General features: G+C 39.1%; 2 non-coding genes across 2 annotated transcripts; both read left to right on the top strand.

Moving 5' to 3' along the window:
• The first annotated feature begins 2,878 nt into the window (after positions 1-2,878).
• Positions 2,879-2,986, top strand: LOC130958750 (small nucleolar RNA R71). Its single transcript, XR_009077856.1, has one exon. It is a non-coding gene; the product is annotated as a small nucleolar RNA R71 (small nucleolar RNA).
• A 15,000-nt stretch (positions 2,987-17,986) lies between these two features.
• LOC130958839 (small nucleolar RNA R71) lies at positions 17,987-18,094 on the top strand. The gene has a single exon (XR_009077942.1). It is a non-coding gene; the product is annotated as a small nucleolar RNA R71 (small nucleolar RNA).
• The last annotated feature ends 1,125 nt before the right edge of the window (positions 18,095-19,219 follow it).

Here is a 19,219-nt window from a genome sequence, read left to right as displayed (position 1 = left end):
CCCGAACCATAGTAAGATAATTCTTTGGATTTGGGTTCACACTGTGGTCATGGTTCTTGGTGATCCATGCATTGGCATAGAACTCTTGAACCATCAAGATTCCGACTTGTTGAATGGGGTTGGTAAGCACTTCCCAACCTCTTCTTCGGATCTCATGTCGGATCTCCGGATATTCACCCTTTTTGAGTGAAAAGGGGACCTCGGGGATCACCTTCTTCAAGGCCACAACTTCATAGAAGTGGTCTTGATGCACCCTTGAGATGAATCTCTCCATCTCCCATGACTCGGAGGTGGAAGCTTTTGCCTTCCCTTTCCTCTTTCTAGAGGTTTCTCCGGCCTTGGATGCCATAAATGGTTATGGAAAAACGAAAAAGCAACGCTTTTACCACACCAAACTTAAAATGTTTGCTCGCCCTCGAGCAAAAGAAGAAAGAAGAAATGAGGAGAAAGGGAATGGCTTAGTATTCGGCCAAAGGGGAGAGAGATGGTGTTGAAGGTGTGTGAAAATGAAGGAGTGAAGGAGGGTTTATATAGGAGAGGGGGAGAGGGTTGTTCGGCCATTTGAGGGTGGGTTTGGGTGGGAAAGTGGTTTGAATTTGAATGGAAGGTTAGGTGGGGTTTTATGAAGGATGGATGTGAGTGGTGAAGGGTTTTTGGGGAAGAGGTATTGAGGTGATTGGTGAATGGGGGAAGAAGAGAGAGAGTGGTGGTGGGGTAGGTGGGGGTCCTGTGGGGTCCACAGATCCTGTGGTGTCAAGGAAAAGTCATCCCTGCACCAAATGTTGCTCAAAATCACGTTTTGAGCTATTTCTGGCGTTAAACGCCAGGCTGGTGCCCATTCCTGGCGTTTAACGCCAGGTTCTTGCCCTTTTCTGGTGTTTAACGCCAGTCTGGTGCCCCTTTCTGGCGTTAAACGCCCAGAATGGTGCCAGACTGGGCGTTAAACGCCCAACAGCTAACCTCACTGGCGTTTAAACGCCAGCAACATCTTCCTCCAGGGTGTGCTGTTTTTCTTCCTGTTTTTCATTTTGTTTTTGCTTTTTTCATTGATTTTGTGACTTCTCATGATCATCAACCTACAAAAAAGATAAAATAACAAAAAGAGAATAGTTAATTATAAAACATTGGGTTGCCTCCCAACAAGCGCTTCTTTAATGTCATTAGCTTGACAGAGGACTCTCATGGAGCCTCACAGATACTCAGAGCCATGTTGGAACCTCCCAACACCAAACTTAGAGTTTGAATGTGGGGGTTCAACACCAAACTTAGAGTTTGGTTGTGGCCTCCCAACACCAAACTTAGAGTTTGACTGTGGGGGCTCTGTTTGTCTCTGATTTGAGAGAAGCTCTTCATGCTTCTTCTCCATGGTGATAGAGGGATATCCTTTAGCCTTAAACACCAAGGATTTTTCATTCACTTGAATGATCAGTTCACCTCTATCAACATCAATCACAGCCTTTGTTGTGGCTAGGAAGGGTCTGCCAAGGATGATGGATTCATCCATGCACTTCCCAGTCTCTAGGACTATGAAATCAGTAGGGATGTAATGGTCTTCAACTTTTACCAAAACATTCTCTACAAGTCCATGAGCTTATTTTCTTGAGTTGTCTGCCATCTCTAGTGAGATTTTTGCAGCTTGCACCTCAAAGATCCCTAGCTTCTCCATTACAGAGAGGGGCATGAGGTTTACACTTGACCCTAAGTCACACAAGGCCTTCTTGAAGGTCATGGTGCCTATAGTACAAGGTATTGAAAACTTCCCAGGATCCTGCCTCTTTTGAGGCAGTTTCTGCCTAGACAAGTCATCCAGTTCTTTGGTGAGCAAAGGAGGTTCATTCTCCCAAGTCTCATTTCCAAATAACTTGTCATTTAGCTTCATGATTGCTCCAAGGTATTTAGCAACTTGCTCTTCAGTGACATACTCATCCTCTTCAGAGGAAGAATACTCATCAGAGCTCATGAAAGGCAGAAGTAAGTCCAATGGAATCTCTATGGTCTCATTTTGAGCCTCAGATTCCCATGGTTCCTCATTGGGGAACTCAGTGGAGGCTAGTGCACGCCCATTGAGGTCTTCCTCAGTGGCGTTCACTTCCTCTCCTTCCTCTCCAAATTCGGCCATGTTGATGGCCTTGCACTCTCCTTTTGGATTTTCTTCTGTGTTGCTTGGAAGAGTACTTGGAGGGAGTTCAGTAATTTTCTTGCTCAGCTGACCCACTTGTCCTTCCAAATTTCTGATGGAGGACCTTGTTTCATTCATGAAACTTTGAGTGGTTTTGATTAGATCAGAGACCATTGTTGCTAAGTCAGAGGTATTCTGCTTAGAACTCTCTGTCTGTTGCTGAGAAGATGATGGAAAAGGCTTGCCTTTGCTAAACCTGTTTCTTCCACCATTATTGTTATTGAAACCTTGTTGAGGTCTTTCTTGATTCTTCCATGAGAAATTTGGATGATTTCTCCATGAAGAATTATAGGTGTTTCCATAGGGTTCTCCTAGGTAATTCACCTCTTCCATTGAAGGGTTCTCAGGATCATAAGCTTCTTCCTCAGATGAAGCATCCTTAGCACTGCCAGGTGCATTTTGCATTCCAGACAGACTTTGAGAAATCAAATTGACTTGTTGAGTCAATATCTTATTCTGAGCCAGTATGGCATTCAGAGTATCAATCTCAAGAACTCCTTTCTTCTGACTTGTCCCATTGTTCACAGGATTCCTTTCAGAAGTGTACATGAATTGGTTATTTGCAACCATCTCAATTAGTTCCTGAGCCTCTGTAGGCGTCTTCTTCAGATGAAGAGATCCTCCAGCAGAGCTATCCAAAGACATTTTGGATAGTTCAGAGAGACCATCATAGAAAATACCTATGATGCTCCATTCAGAAAGCATGTCTGAGGGACATTTTCTGATTAATTGTTTGTATCTTTCCCAAGCTTCATAGAGGGATTCGCCATCCTTCTGTCTGAAGGTTTGGACTTCCACTCTAAGCTTACTCCATTTTTGAGGTGGAAAGAACTTTGCCAAGAAGGCATTGACTAGCTTTTCCCAAGAGTCCAGGCTATCTTTAGGTTGTGAATCCAACCATATTCTAGCTCTGTCTCTTACAGCAAAAGGGAATAGCATCAGTCTGTAGACCTCAGGGTCAACCCCATTAGTCTTGACTGTGTCACAGATTTGCAAGAACTCAGCTAAAAACTGATGAGGATCTTCCATTGGAAGTCCATGGAACTTGCAATTCTGTTGCATTAGAGAAACTAATTGAGGCTTAAGCTCAAAGTTGTTTGCTCCAATGGCAGGGATAGAGATGCTTCTCCCATAGAAGTCGGGAGTAGGTGCAGTAAAGTCACCCAGCACCTTCCTTGCATTGTTGGCATTGTTGTTGTTTTCGGCTGCCATGTGTTCTTCTTCTTTGAAGAATTCGGTCAGGTCCTCTAAAGAGAGTTGTGCTTTGGCTTCTCTTAGCTTTCTCTTCAAGGTCCTTTTAGGTTCAGGGTCAGCTTCAACAAGAATGCCTTTGTCTCTGCTCCTGCTCATATGAAAGAGAAGAGAACAAGAAGATGTGGAATCTTCTATGTCTCAGTATAGAGATTCCTTGAGATATCAGAGGAAAAGAAAAATAGAAGAAAGAAGGTAGAAAAATTCGAACTTGATGAGATAAAGTTCGAATTGTGCATTAAGAAGGAGTAGTACTCCATAAATAGAAGGATGTGAGGAGGAGGGAAGAGAATTTTCGAAAATTAATTAGAAAGATGTCAAAAATATTTTAAAAATTGATTGATAATTTTCGAAAATTGAAAGTGGAAAAGAAATCAAGTGATTTTTGAAAAAGATTTTGAAATTAGAACTCAAAAGGATTTGATTGAAAACTATTTTGAAAAAGATGTGGTTAAGAAGATATGATTGAGAAGATTTGATTTGAAAACAAGTTTAAAAGATATGTTTTGAAAACAATGTTTTAAAAGATTTGATTTTGAAAATCAATGACTTGTCTAACAAGAAAAGATATGATTCAAATATTAAACCTTCCTCAACAGAAAAGGCAACAAATTTGAGATGTTCAATCAAATCATTAATTGTTAGTAAGTATCTTTGAAAAAGGAAAGAAATTAATTTTGAAAACATTTGATTGAAAAGATATGATTTTGAAAAACTAAAGAAAATTGATTTGAAAACAAAATCTTCCCCCTTTGCCATCCTGGCGTTAAACGCCCAGAATGGTATCCATTCTGGCGTTTAACGCCCAAAATGCACCCTTTTTGGGCGTTAAACGCCCAACCAGGTACCCTGGCTGGCGTTTAAACGCCAGTCTGTCCTTCTTCACTGGGCGTTTTGAACGCCCAGCTTTTTCTGTATAATTCCTCTGCAGCATGTTCTGAATCTTCAATTCTTTGTATTATTGACTTGAAAAGACACAAATTAAAAAAATATTTTTGGATTTTTAATAATCAAAGTGCAACAAGAATGAAATAACAATGCATGCAAGACACCAAACTTAGCAGTTTGTATACTACTGACACTATATGAGACACATAAACACTCAAGCCAAAAGAATTCAAAGATCAGAGTAAGAAATCATCAAGAATTACTTGAGGATCCTTAAGATATATGAATGAATATATGCAATTGACACCAAACTTAAGATGAGACTAGTGTCTCAACAAGGAACATGACATATTTTTGGTTTTTATGAAATTTTTTTTTTGATTTTTTTTGTGTTTTTCGAAAATTAAGTGGAAAAAGATATCAAAATTCTTAATGAGAATTCCAGGAATCAGTGCAATGTTAGTCTAAGACTCCGGTCCAGGAATTAGACATGGCTTCACAGCCAGCCAAGCTTTCAAAGAAAGCTTCGGTCCAAAACACTAGACATGGCCAAAGGCCAGCCAAGCCTTAGCAGATCACTGCTCCAAAAGCAAGATTGATAAAAATCAACAAGCTCTTGTGATGATAAGTTGAAACCTCGGTCCAATGAGATTAGACATGGCTTCTCAGCCAGCCAGATTTCAACAAATCATCATGAAACTCTAGAATTCATCTTCAAGAATTTCGAAAAAAAATACCTAATCTAAGCAACAAGATGTACCGTCAGTTGTCCAAATTGAACAATCCCTGGCATTGTTACCAAAAGCTTGCTCAAAACTTGAACAATCCCCGGCAACGGCGCCAAAAACTTGGTGCGCGAAATTGTGAACAATACTTTTTCACAACTCTCATAATCCCCGGTCATGAACTCCAAAAACTTGGTAGTTCAATTCCATGGCATTACACAACTTCGCACAACTAACCAGCAAGTGCACTGGGTCGTCCAAGTAATACCTTACGTGAGTAAGGGTCGATCCCACGGAGATTGTTAGTATTGAAGCAAGCTATGGTCATCTTGCAAATCTTAGTCAGGCAGACTCAGATGTATATGGTGATGAACGAAAATAACATAAAAGATAAAGATAGAGATACTTATGTAATTCATTGGTAGGAACTTCAGATAAGCGCATGAAGATGCCTTCCCTTCCGTCTCTCTGCTTTCCTACTGTCTTCATCCAATCCTTCTTCTTCCTTTCCATGGCAAGCTCGTGTAGGGTTTCACCGTTGTCAATGGCTACCTCCCATCCTCTCAGTGAAAGCGATTGCATATGCTCTGTCACAGCATAGCGGAATTCAGCTGTCGGTTCTCGGTCAGGCCGGAATAATATCCATTGATACTTTTGCGTCTGTCACTAACGCCCCGCCTGCTAGGAGTTTGAAGCACGTCACATTCATTCAGTCATTGAATCCTACTCAGAATACCACAGACAAGGTTAGACCTTCCGGATTCTCTTGAATGCTGCCATCAGTTCTCGCCTATACCACGAAGACTCTGATCTCATGGAATGGTTGGCTCGTTTGTCAGGCGAGCACTCGGTTGTCAGGCGATCAACCATGCATCGTGCCATCAGAAATCCAAGAGATATTCACTAGAGCCTTGGTTGCTTGTAGAACAAGAGTGGGTGTCAGTCACCTTGTTCATAAGTGAGAATGATGATGAGTGTCACGGATCATCACATTCATCAAGTTGAAGAACAAGTGATATCTTAGAACAAGAACAAGCGGAATTGAATGGAAGAACAATAGTAATTGCATTAATACTCGAGGTACAGCAGAGCTCCACACCTTAATCTATGGTGTGTAGAAACTCCACCGTTGAAAATACATAAGCATAAGGTCTAGGCATGGCCGTATGGCCAGCCTCCCAAAGTGAGTTCAATCATAAAACATGATAAAAGCTCTAGATCAAAGGATCAAAAACAATCCCAAGATCCAAAGATGAAAATACAATAGCAAAAGGTCCTACTTATAGAAAACTAGTAGCCTAGGGTGTACAGAGATGAGTAAATGACATAAAAATCCACTTCCGGGCCCACTTGGTGTGTGATTGGGCTGAGCAATGAAGCAATTTCGTGTAGAGACTCTTCTTGGAGTTAAACGCCAGCTTTTATGCCAGTTTGGGCGTTTAACTCCCATTTGGGTGCCAGTTCCAGCGTTTAACGCTGGGATTTCTTGAGGTGACTTTGAACGCCGGTTTAGGCCATCAAATCTTGGGCAAAGTATGGACTATCATATATTGCTGGAAAGCCCAGAATGTCTACTTTCCAACGCCGTTAAGAGCGTGCCAGTTGGGCTTCTGTAGCTCCAGAAAATCCACTTCGAGTGCAGGGAGGTCAGAATCCAACAGCATCTGCAGTCCTTTTCAGTCTCTGAATCAGATTTTTGCTCAGGTCCCTTAATTTTAGCCAGAAAATACCTGAAATCACAGAAAAACACACAAACTCATAGTAAAGTCCAGAAAAGTGAATTTTAACTAAAAACTAATAAAAATATACTAAAAACTCAACTAAAACTACCAAAAACATACTAAAAATAATGCCAAAAAGTGTATAAATTATCCGCTCATCACCCCTCTATCGATAAAATAGAAAGTTCTAATATGTTCAAATGAGTAGTTAGTTATGAGCAACTGATCATTCTTTCTTATCACCTCCAGCACTAGACAATTATCTAGCTCGTCAATGACATAGAACATTGGTCAAAATCCTTCGCCATGAGTTGAAACAAAAGTTGAGGGAAGAGGTCTCTCACCCTATATTCAAATTTCTTTCCAAAGTTAATTCATGTCTAACAAAAGATGCTAAAAATGGTTCAGATAATTTTACCTAATTATTTAGCAAACAGAGGTATATATACCTTTAAATCTACTATTATTACCAACTGAGCAACACAGGAGAACAATAATCACATAAATAAACTGACATTATAATGAGCATCACAAAAACAGGTAACGAAGTAACTAACATATATGAGGTCTTTTTGAATGTCCAAGAAAAATATACTAAAGTTTTGAAAGAAACAATGAAAAAGAAATTGCTATTATCTTGATGGATTCTGAAACCAAATCATGTACATAAACTTCAAATCATCTTTTCACGTTTTAATAAATGCTGAATTTTTAAAGTCAGTATCAATATATGTATGATTAGTAAAGATTATATTATTTACTTTGAATGGACATTGATAATTTAGGAAAACTAATCTTTTTAGAGTTGTTTTAGTCTACACCCATTTGAGATTAGAAATACCAGAAACTTAGAATTAGCTAATCAAACTCATCTAACAGGGAAAAAAACCTATCAAGAGGAGGAAAGTAGAAAAGACCACTAACTGAATATAAATTAAAAACAAACCGTTCGAAGTTAAAGATTTAACCCACCTCTTTAATCGGTTAACATGCATGATATAATATTCCATAATATATTTCGTTACCCGCTTACTGAAAAGGCGAAATCTAAAAATCACTTCTTTTCTGTTGGGCCAATATTGCTGGGTTGCTAAAAACATCCTATTAGCACATAATGGTACGATTAGAATATAAGACTGAGACTTTTAACCAAGAAACCAACTAACTAAGTATACAAAAAAAAGTTAACTAACAAATTAAATGCACATTAATGAAAAATACCCAAGAAACCACGTTGCAAAACTACTACACAACATATTTTACAGATTACAACAACTTCTGAAATCTGGCATACATATAAATGAGAAGCCAATAAAATTAAATTATAACATGAAAAATATATGAGAAAGAATTAAAAAAACTATAGATGGCATAACATCGATATTTAATTGACATTAAAATTTTCAAAGGTTAATCTGAAATATATTGAATGGAAAAGTAAATGAGACTTCAATCGAATTGAAAATGCAGCAAAGAAAACATCTTCTCTAAAGGTCAGCACCATACCTGTTTGGATCTTCTCTATTGGCATCCATGGCCATTCATACTTATCAAATAAAGAGACTTGGTATAAAGATTCAAAAAGAAAGAAAAGATCTTGTCTCTTACTGCAAAAGAGAGGATTATAATAAAGTAAACCCTAATAGGAGATTTCAACAAATTCAAGAAAAACAGGTGATAAAATTGAATCCAGAAACATAAAGAACAAATATAAAGAAGGAACAGCAACCATTCATAAACAAAAGAAGAAATAGATGAACAAAAATATTGTTATTTATTCTAGTAAATTAAATTTCTACTAATGCTAATTATAATGTTGAGAAGTTTCAGAAAGCTAACCACTATTACTAATAATAATTCAAAAAAACAATCATGAATTATGAATTTGTTAATTAGAATATGCATTACAAACGATATGAAAAAAAGAAAATATACAAAAATTAGATCAATATTAAAATATAAAAGACCAGAATGAATATTCAAAAATTATAAATACGATTTTCTTTTTTTTTACTCTTAAAAATGTTTTAAATTATCTACTTAATATTTTTTCTTATTGGATACAATATAGTAATACCAAAATTATCGAATTTCACACGGTCAATACAACCTCACTGAAACTGAATTAATTAACTTGCTAAAAAGAAATTAACAAAAAAATAGCTTCCTGTTATTATCCTTTGAACTTCTCTCATGTTAATAACTTACATTTTAGTATGTTACCTTAAATTTAGCTTCCTAATCAAGATGATTAACAAAAGTAGCAGCTACCCACGTGTGACAACCTGCTAACAAAAAGCAATAAAAAAAAGAACTTAATAAGAATCAGATGTTGGACATATCCAAGTATCAGAGATCCGTTGTTTTGGAAATCAAAAATTTCTTTCTATCTTTTTAAATCAGGGAAGAACATCTCCTTGAATGATACATGCATGCCAAAATATATGACAATCTCTTATATTGGTTCAAATTAAGACTCAACAAGATGCGAGAGCAACAAAAATTTGAGTATCAGTCAAAAAAATAATCAGAAAGGATACTTGAACTGAGGCTATTCACATAAAGGTATTAACTGGATATTTTCAGAAGACAAAACTTTAGTTGATGAAATCACCGAAAGGAAAGCTACGAAAAATGAAAAGAAAAGCAAAAGAAAAAAAAAGTGAAGAGAAGATTATGTTGGGACTGCAACAGTTAGGGCAAAACCTTAACTTATTATTCGATTGTCAGAAAATTTACATGTTCAAAGAAATGGAGATGCCGGGACCACTGGAAATGATGATAAGTTTGTATCTTGTAGGATTATTTAAGGTTTAACGCTGCAAAAAGTAGGGCAGTGTCTTTCTGGGTTGAGTGAGCTGAGACCCCAGAGGGAGAGGATGGAGGGGAGGGACTTGTCCCGTGAGCGCTAGTCATGGCTTGGTTCGGGCCATGACAAAGTGGTATCAGAGCCTTAGGTTTTCCTGTGTAATATGGAGCAAGTGTTCTTTAGTAAGATCACAATTGTGCAAATGGAAGCTGGCCCATTTTCACAAAGTGTGATGTGTAACACCCTACCATACAGAGTCTTATGCTTAAGTCATAATTCAGAGATGGCAAGGTATTACGACCTCTAAAATAAAAATTTAGTACGTATAGTAGTATGAATGATTGATTATAACTAGGAGCCTTTGTAGAAAAAGGGGTAAACAAAAAAAAAACCGCAACTCAAAAGCGCATCACTCCGATTGATAACGTAACGAGCAAGGATAAACCAGCGCGAGATTATATATATACAAAGGAGTGTCAAAAACAGGAATATCAAGACTCAAGATCCGGCTGCGAAGATAACCGGTCCGAGCATAACAATATATACATATGATAAAATAAGGAAAACCCCAAAGGAAACCCAAAGGGACACAAATACATAAAACCTATTCTCCAAAATCTCCCATAAGAGGAGTCATCACAGTTTGTATTATTTAATGGAGATAAAAGTATCTAAGCAAAACATATAAACCAAAACATAGCCCCGAGAACAAAGGATCTTCGCAATATAGAAGTCTCCAGCATGCCTCAGCGGGTAACCTCACGCCCTGCATCTGAAAACCACAAAATCCGCATGGGTGAGAACCAGAGGTCCCCAGCATGGTAACAGCTTCCACATATATAATACATAATAATGGAGGAAAGCCAAAGGCAATCCTAGAACTTCCTCCAAAAAATTTCAAAGCTTATAAACAAGCTAAACCGTATAAGGGCATCTGACTAAAGATTCTTCAGTCTAACTAATACTTCCCTTTCCAATTCCTTCAAACCTCCCAACCACCAGCAGGATATAATATAGCAACCACAGTTATATCAAACAAAGAATATCAAATAGGAGCAAGTAAGACATTTAGACAATTAGCAAGTTATATGCAGTCAAATAGGCAATCTCAAACAATTCACATAATATGCATATGATGAATGCCTGTCCATAGTGGCCGATGATATCATCTTGTCGGTTATATAGCCAACCCGACAAGTCCTGGTCGCTAACCATTGGACTGTCCCTCTGTCGTGCATCCCCAAACTCGAGTTATACTCGTTATAAACTTGATCATAAACATGATCCATATCCATCACCCTCACTGGTGATTATTTACGGGGGTTCGAGCTCATCCGGGTCTTTCACAGTGCCCGGCCACACTTACGACATAGGGTTAACAGAGCTTCGAGTCTCGACCTGGAGCACGTGGTGGCTAGCCACTGCTACTACCCAAGGAAACTCGTACCTCAGATAGTGGAAGTGCAAATCACAATTATCAATAACTCAGCATCAACATGCATGAATTCTCATCCATGGATCAACATCCATATCAGCCATTCCGGCTCACGGTTAAATCCATAACCAGCCAATATTCATAGCATACACAGCTATTCTGGCTCACGGTTAAATCCATAACCAGCCATTATTCATAGCATACACAGCTATTCCGGCTCACGGTTAAATCCATAACCAGCCATTTCATTAACAATTACAGCCTTTCGGCCCATGGCATAACAAACACTTCCACCACCATCCTCCGCATCTCACATAATCATCTTGATCCTCATTGATCATACATTTTTCCCTTGCTTCACTCGCAAGTTATCACATTCACTAGCCCCTTTCTAATAGCTAGGCATATTATGATGATTTAAGACATGAATGGTGAGATCGAAGGCTTAGAAGTATGAGATTTGGCTTTTAAAACTCAAAAATCAACTTTGGGATGAAAACAGGGCCACGCGCACGCGCACTCCACGCGCACGCGTGGATGGCCTCAAAAACTCATCGACGCGCAAGCGTCATGCACGCTAACGCGTGGATTCAAAACTTGCCAATCGACGCGCACGCGTCAACCACGCGTACGAGCAGGTGTTCTCGTGCCCCAGGCACAACACAGGCACAGTTCTGGCACAACTCTCGGGAAAATGACTGGGCATTGGGTGCAGCACAATCGGCGCGCCCGCGCACATCACGCGTACGCGTGGATTGCACTTCACGGAAGATCGGCGCGTACGCGCCAGGTGCGCCCACGCGCAAGGGGTCATTCTGCTAAAAATTTTCTAAGTTAAAAGCTGCAGAATTTCACAGATTTAAACCCCAATCTTCCAACGGACATAACTTCCTCATTTTAAATCATTTTTCACCCGTTCTTCGAACGGCATGGACACCCCGGATCCAATTTCATTTCTAAATAGATTTGGTACAAAACGGAGATCCGTAGTCCAAGTTATGTCCCGTCAAAGTATGCCCAAAAACCATATTTTCATACAAAACCACAATATGCCATTTTCAAAACAAACCATTTTCAACCCTTTTCAAAATCAATCAAAACATGCCAATTTCATCCTTTTTCTTTGAAGTCAATCAAAATGTATCAAATTCAACATCAAGCCTCCTCAACTCACACCTTGAGACTTTACCACATTTTACAAAACCACTATCTCATCATTTTAACCCACTTCACCTAAGTGGCTCAACTCAACACATTGACATATCATATACTATTCCTCATGCCAATTCTCAACAATACCAATTCCAATAAATCATTATTATACACCATCAACATCATACTCACCATCAACATGGTTCAACCCACAATTCAACCATAATCAATCATCAAGCATATATCACAACATGCATATTTCTTATACATCATACCACCAAGGCATCAATAATCATCATCACATATATGACCACATCATATATCTCAATCATTCAACAATATCAACAATTCAATGCCTATCTTAGGGCCTCTAGCCTAAGTATTTCCTACCACATTACATATTAGATACGGGAAACCGAAACCATACCTTAGCCGATTTTCCCAAGCTCAACCGGAGCACTTCCAAACCACTTATCCACAAGCTCTCAAGGTCTCAATACCTCCAAGAACAGATTTTTCACCACCAAGCCCTTTCCATGCTTTTCAAAATCACCAATCAAGCTCCAATATCCACACACACACAACCTAAGCCACAACCATCATACCCACACACAACATCTCAAAACCCAAACATCATAAAATCACAAATTACACTAGGGTTGAGAATCTTACCACACCCAAGGTCCAAGGAGACAAGATTAACCTTCTCCTTCAAGAGAGTTGGGTCCTATAACATCAAAGAACCCAAAATCTCAACATTTTACCCATGAAACTCGAAAATGAGGGCTGGAATTTCGAACAGTAAAGTGTGGCTTACTGGTGCGCGAAATTGTGATCATTACAACTTCGCACAACTAACCAGCAAGTGCACTGGGTCGTCCAAGTAATACCTTACGTGAGTAAGGGTCGATCCCACAGAGATTGTTGGTATGAAGCAAGCTATGGTCACCTTGTAAATCTCAGTCAGGCAAACTCAAATGTATAATGGTGATGAATGAAAATAACATAAAGATAAAGATAGAGATACTTATGTATATCATTGGTGTAAGAGCTTCAGACAAGCATATGAAGATGCCTTCCCTTCCGTCTCTCTGCTTTCCTACTGTCTTCATCCAATCCTTCTTACTCCTTTCCATGGCAAGCTCGTGTAGGGTTTCACCGTTGTCAATGGCTACCTCCCATCCTCGCAGTGAAAGCTAATGCACGCACTCTGTCACAGTACTGCCAATCACCGGTTTGGTTCCCTCCCCTACCGGAATAGAATCCCTCTTTTGCGTCTGTCACTAACGCCCAGTAGGTTACAGGTTTGAAGCACGTCACAGTCATTCAATCATTGAATCCTACTCAGAATACCACAGACAAGGTTTAGACCTTCTGGATTCTCTTGAATGCCGCCATCAGGTCCTGCCTATACCACGAAGATTCCGATTAAAGAATCTAAGAGATATTCACTAGAGCCTCAGATGCTTGTAGAACAAGAATGGTTGTCAGTCACTTTGTTCATGGGTGAGAATGGTGATGGGCGTCAATCATCACCTTCATCAAGTTGAAGAACAAGTGATATCTTGGACAAAGAACAAGTGGAATTGAATGGAAGAACAATAGTAATTGCATTAATACTCGAGGTACAGCAGAGCTCCACACCTTAATCTATGGTGTGTAGAAACTCCACCGTTGAAAATACATAAGAACAAAAGTGATCATTGGTTTCGGCCCCAGAGAGGGAACCAGAAGAACCAAGATCTGATCTAAGAACTAGATGTCCAAAGATGAAAATACAATAGTAAAAGGTCCTACTTATAGAAAACTAGTAGCCTAAGGTGTACAGAAATGAGTAAATGACATAAAAATCCACTTCCGGGCCCACTTGGTGTGTGCTTGGGCTGAGCAATGAAAGAATTTCGTGTAGAGACTCTTCTTGGAGTTAAACGCCAGCTTTTATGCCAGTTTGGGCGTTTAACTCCCATTTAGGTGCCAGTTCCGGCGTTTAACGCTGGAATTTCTGTAGGTGACTTTGAACGCCGGTTTGGGCCATCAAATCTTGGGCAAAGTATGGACTATCATATATTGCTGGAAAGCCCAGGATGTCTACTTTCCAACGCCGTTGAGAGCGCGCCAATTGGGCTTCTGTAGCTCCAGAAAATCCACTTCGAGTGCAGGGAGGTCAGAATCCAACAGCATCTGCAGTCCTTTTGAGTCTCTGAATCAGATTTTTGCTCAGATCCCTCAATTTCAGCCAGAAAATACCTGAAATCACAGAAAAATACACAAACTCATAGTAAAGTCCAGAAAAGTGAATTTTAATTAAAAACTAATAAAAATATAATAAAAACTAACTAAATCCTACTGAAAACATACTAAAAACAATGCCAAAAAGCGTATAAATTATCCGCTCATCACAACACCAAACTTAAATTGTTGCTTGTCCCCAAGCAACTGAAAATCAAATAAGATAAAAAGAAGAGAATATACTATAGACTCCAAATTATCAATGAAACATAGCTCCAAATTAGATGAGCGGGACTAGTAGCTTTTTGCCTCCAAACAGTTTTGGCATCTCACTTTATCCTTTGAAATTCAGAATGATTGGCTTCTTTAGGAACTCAGAATCCAGATAGTGTTATTGATTCTCCTAGTTAAGTATGATGATTCTTGAACACAGCTACTTTATGAGTCTTGGCCGTGGCCCAAAGCACTCTGTCTTCCAGTATTACCACCGGATACATACATGCCACAGACACATAATTGGGTGAACCTTTTCAGATTGTGACTCAGCTTTGCTAAAGTCCCCAATTAGAGGTGTCCAGGGTTCTTAAGCACACTCTTTTTGCCTTGGATCACAACTTTATTTCTTTCTTTTTCTTTTCTTTTTCTTTCTCCCTTTTTTTTCGTTTTTCTCATTCTTCTTCCTTTTTTTTTGTATTCACTGCTTTTTCTTGCTTCAAGAATCATTTTTATGATTTTTCAGATCCTCAGTAACATGTCTCCTTTTTCATCATTCTTTCAAGAGCCAACAATTTTAACATTCATGAACCACAAATTCAAAAGACATATGCACTGTTCAAGCATACATTCAGAAAACAAAAAGTATTGTCACCACATCAAACTAATTAAGCTAGTTTTAAAGATGAATTTGAAATCCTGTACTTCTTGTTCTTTTGTGATAAAAACAGTTTTCATTTAAGAAAGGTGATGGATTCATGTTCATAGCTTTAAGGCATAGACACTAAGACACTAATGATCATAAGACACAAACATAGATAAACATAAGCATAAAAATTCGAAAAACAAGAAAATAAAGAACAAGGAGATTAAAGAACGGGTCCACCTTAGTGATGGCGGCTTGTTCTTCCTCTTGAAGGTCTTATGGAGTGCTTGAGCTCCTCAATGTCTCTTCCTTGTCTTTGTTGCTCCTCTCTCATGATTCTTTGATCTTCTCTAATTTTATGGAGGAGGATGTAATGTTCTTGGTGCTCCACCCTTAGTTGTCCCATGTTGGAACTTAATTTTCCTAGGGAGGTGTTAATTTGCTCCCAATAGTCTTGTGGAGGAAAGTGCATCCCTTGAGGTATCTCAGGGATTTCTTGATGAGAGGGGTCTCTTGTTTGCTCCATCTTCTTCTTAGTGATGGGCTTGAGGTCATGCCTTCTCAGTTGAACCGGCTTTGGATGCCATAAATGGTTATGGAAAAACAAAAAGCAATGCTTTTACCACACCAAACTTAAAAGGTTTGCTCGTCCTCGAGCAAAAGAAGAAAGAAGAGAGTAGAAGAAGAAGAAATGGAGGAGAGGGAGATGGCCTTGTGGTTAGGCCAAAAGGGGAAGAAGTAGTGGTTTGAATTTGGATGGTGAGGTAAGTGGGGTTTTATGGAGGTGAGTGGTGAAGAGAGAGATGGGATTTGATAGGTGAGGGATTTGTGGGGATCCTGTGGGGTCCACAGATCCTTAGGTGTCAAGGAAAAGTCATCCCTGCACCAAATGGCATCAAAATTCACGTTTTGAGCCATTTCTGGCGTTAAACGCCGGGCTGGTGCCCATTCCTGGCGTTTAACGCTAGGTTCTAGCCCTTTTCTGGCGTTTAACGCCATTCTGGTGCCCCTTTCTGGCGTTAAACGCCCAGAATGGTGCCAGACTGGGCGTTAAACGCCCAACTGCTAGCCTCACTGGCGTTTAAACGCCAGTGAGTTCTTCCTCCAGGGTGTGCTATTTTTCTTCCTGTTTTTCATTCTGTTTTTGCTTTTTCAATGGATTTTGTGACTTCTTATGATCATCAACCTACAAAAAACATAAAATAACAAGAGAAAATAGTTAACTATAAAACATTGGGTTGCCTCCCAACAAGCGCTTCTTTAATGTCATTAGCTTGACAGAGGACTCTCATGGAGCCTCAGAAATACTCAGAGCAATGTTGGAACCTCCCAACACCAAACTTAGAGTTTGAATGTGGGGGTTCAACACCAAACTTAGAGTTTGGTTGTGGCCTCCCAACACCAAACTTAGAGTTTGACTGTGGGGGCTCTGTTTGTCTCTGATTTGAGGGAAGCTCTTCAAGCTTCCTCTCCATGGTGACAGAGGGATATCCTTGAGCCTTAAACACCAAGGATTCTTCATTCACTTGAATGATCAACTCTCCTCTATCAACATCAATCACAGCCTTTGCTGTGGCTAGGAAGGGTCTGCCAAGGATGATGGATTCATCCATGCACTTCCCAGGATCTTGTCTCTTTTGAGGTAATTTCTGCCTAGACAAGTCATCCAGTTCTTTGGTTAGCAAGGGAGGTTCATCTTCCCAAGTCTCATTTCCAAATAACTTGTCATTTAGCTTCATGATTGCTCCAAGGTATTTAGCAACTTGCTCTTCAGTGATATACTCATCCTCTTCAGAGGAAGAATACTCATCAGAGCTCATGAATGGCAGAAGTAAGTCCAATGGAATCTCTATGGTCTCATTTTGAGCCTCAGATTCCCATGGTTCCTCATTAGGGAACTCAGAGGAAGCCAGTGGACGCCCAGTGAGGCCTTTCTCAGTGGCGTTCACTGCCTCTTCTTCCTCCCAAAATTCGGCCATATTGATGGCCTTGCACTCTCCCTTTGGATTTTCTTCTGTATTGCTGGGGAGAGTACTAGGAGGGAGTTCAGTAACTTTCTTGCTCAGCTGACCCACTTGTCCTTCCAAATTTCTGATGGAGGACCTTGTTTCATTCATGAAACTTTGAGTGGTTTTGATTAGATCAGAGACCATTGTTGCTAAGTCAGAGGTATTCTGCTTAGAATTCTCTGTCTGTTGCTGAGAAGATGATGGAAAAGGCTTGCCATTGCTAAACCTGTTTCTTCCACCATTGTTGTTGTTGAAACCTTGTTGAGGTCTCTCTTGATTCTTCCATGGGAAATTTGGGTGATTTCTCCATGAAGAATTATTGGTGTTTCCATAGGGTTCTCCTAGGTTATTCACCTCTTCCATTGAAGGGTTCTCAGGATCATAAGCTTCTTCCTTAGATGAAGCATCCTTAGTACTGCTTGGTGCATTTTGCATTCCAAACAGACTTTGAGAAATCAAATTGACTTGTTGAGTCAATATTTTGTTCTGAGCCAAAATGGCGTTCAGAGTGTCAATCTCAAGAATTCCTTTCTTCTGATTAGTCCCATTGTTCACAGGATTCCTTTCAGAAGTGTACATGAATTGGTTATTTGCAACCATTTCAATTAGCTCTTGAGCCTCTGTAGGCGTCTTCTTCAGATGAAGAGATCCTCCAGCAGAGCTATCCAAAGACATCTTGGATAGTTCAGAGAGACCATCATAGAAAATACCTATGATGCTCCATTCAGAAAGCATGTCTGAGGGACATCTTCTGATTAATTGTTTGTATCTTTCCCAAGCTTCATAGAGGGATTCTCCATCCTTCTGTCTGAAGGTTTGGAATTCCACTCTAAGCTTACTCCATCTTTGTGGTGGAAAGAACTTTGCCAAGAAGGCATTGACTAGCTTTTCCCAAGAGTCCAGGCTATCTTTAGGTTGTGAATCCAACCATATTCTAGCTCTGTCTCTTACAGCAAAAGGGAATAGCAGCAGTCTATAGACCTCAGGGTCTACCCCATTAGTCTTGACTGTGTCACAGATTTGCAAGAATTCAGCTAAAAACTGATGAGGATCTTCCATTGGAAGTCCATGAAACTTGCAATTCTGTTGCATTAGAGAAACTAATTGAGGCTTAAGCTCAAAGTTGTTTGCTCTAATGGCAGGGATAGAGATGCTTCTCCCATAGAAGTCGGGAGTAGGTGCAGTAAAGTCACCCAGCACCTTCCTTGCATTGTTGGCATTGTTGTTGTTTTCGGCTGCCATGTGTTCTTTTTCTTTGAAGAATTCGGTCAGGTCCTCTAAAGAGAGTTGTGCTTTGGCTTCTCTTTAGCTTTCTCTTCAAGGTCCTTTCAGGTTCAGGATCAGCCTCAACAAGAATGCCTTTGTCTTTGCTCCTGCTCATAAGAAAGAGAAGAGAACAAGAAAATGTGGAATCCTCTATGTCACAGTATAGAGATTCCTTTAGGTGTCAGAAGAAAAGAAGAGTAGAAGACAGAAGTAGAAAATTCGAACTTATCAAAGAAGATGGAGTTCGAATTTTGCATTAAGGATTATTGTTAGTCCATAAATAGAAGGATGTGAGAAGAAGGGAAGTAATTTTCGAAAATTAAGTAAAAGATTTTGAAAACATTTTTTTAAAAAAAAATTAATTGATTTTCGAAAATAAGAGTGGAAAAGAAATCAAGTGATTTTTGAAAAAGATTTTGAAATTAGAAATTAAAAAGATTTGATTGAAAACTATTTTGAAAAAGATGTGGTTAAGAAGATATGATTGGTTTTAAAAAGATGTGATTGAGAAGATATGATTTGAAAATAATTTTAAAAGATATGATTTGAAAACAATTTGAAAAGATATGATTTTAAAAATTAATGACTTGCCTAACAAGAAAAGATATGATTCAAACATAAAACCTTCCTTAACAGAAAAGGCAAAAAATGTTCAATCAAATCATTAATTGTTAGTAAGTATCTTTGAAAAAGGAA

This window comes from Arachis stenosperma, chromosome 10 (genome assembly GCF_014773155.1).
Source record: "Arachis stenosperma cultivar V10309 chromosome 10, arast.V10309.gnm1.PFL2, whole genome shotgun sequence".
NCBI lineage: Eukaryota > Viridiplantae > Streptophyta > Magnoliopsida > Fabales > Fabaceae > Arachis > Arachis stenosperma.
This window is presented reverse-complemented; position numbering and strand designations above follow the sequence as displayed.